The sequence below is a fragment of the Galeopterus variegatus genome, unplaced genomic scaffold (assembly GCF_000696425.1).
Source record: "Galeopterus variegatus unplaced genomic scaffold, G_variegatus-3.0.2 Scaffold1649, whole genome shotgun sequence".
Lineage (NCBI taxonomy): Eukaryota > Metazoa > Chordata > Mammalia > Dermoptera > Cynocephalidae > Galeopterus > Galeopterus variegatus.
In genome coordinates this window covers 69,537-70,545 of record NW_007727760.1, presented here as the reverse complement: position 1 = coordinate 70,545, position 1,009 = coordinate 69,537, and positions in this window count along the sequence as shown.

Here is a 1,009-nt window from a genome sequence, read left to right as displayed (position 1 = left end):
AAATTAGCTATTTTAGAACAAAAACACCTTCAATTTTAAAGCAGATGTAATCTCTTATTAAAGCTTATATTGGAAAGTATGTTTCTCCTTAAACCTTATTATCTGATTTTTTTTCTCTCATCAGCATTTTTGAGGCAATAATACACATAACTCTAACCGTGGGATTCTTGCTATCAAGATGTAAAGTGGCGCTGTTAAAAGACCTCCCACATAGCTTTGAAGCCTTAATATTAAATATGTTTGAGGGCTACATGACTAATTAGCCATAGGTAATTAAATATGGTTCACTTGGTGACTATAGCCACATTCTAAACTATTTGGAAGACTCAAAGCTCCCTGTAAATAAAAGTAAGATTATTTTCATTTCAAAGACCAAGGCTGAGAGAAGGACCCCATAGGTAGTCTGTCACCTACGAGTCCGCACATGTGACTGTGTAAAAATAACTTTCTGAGAGTAAAGATCAACTGCTCTCCTTAAAAGGACAGAGGGACTCAATAACTAATTAGCTTATGTCTCTCTGTTCCTGTAATTACAAACCATGCTGGAATCAACTTTCTGAAAGTGTGAAATAGCTATTACTGTACATGGCTTGCTTCTACCACCACACTCTATTTTTACACGTGGGATATTTCTTTTCTATAGACCTAGTTCAGCTAAAAATTTATATAAGAATTCTCTGTCATGTCTAAAATATAAATATAACATCCTTTTCTAGGGTGAAACTAACACTTTTAAGAGGAATACAAGGAAAAGGTTTAGATTAATGAGCTGAACGTTAGAAGTCAAGAGCTATAGACTCTTCTTTTTATTTTCAAAACAAACCTGTGCCAATTTTCATTTTGGAATAGTTATCTCATAATTTACTTCTTTTTTTTTTTGACCTTAAAAATGGTACAATCCAGGGCCGGCCCAGTGGCGCACCGGAGAAGTGCGCCGCTTGGGAGCGTGGTGGCACTCCTGCTGAGGGTTCGGATCCCATGTGGAGACCGGTTCCCGCTCACTGGCTGA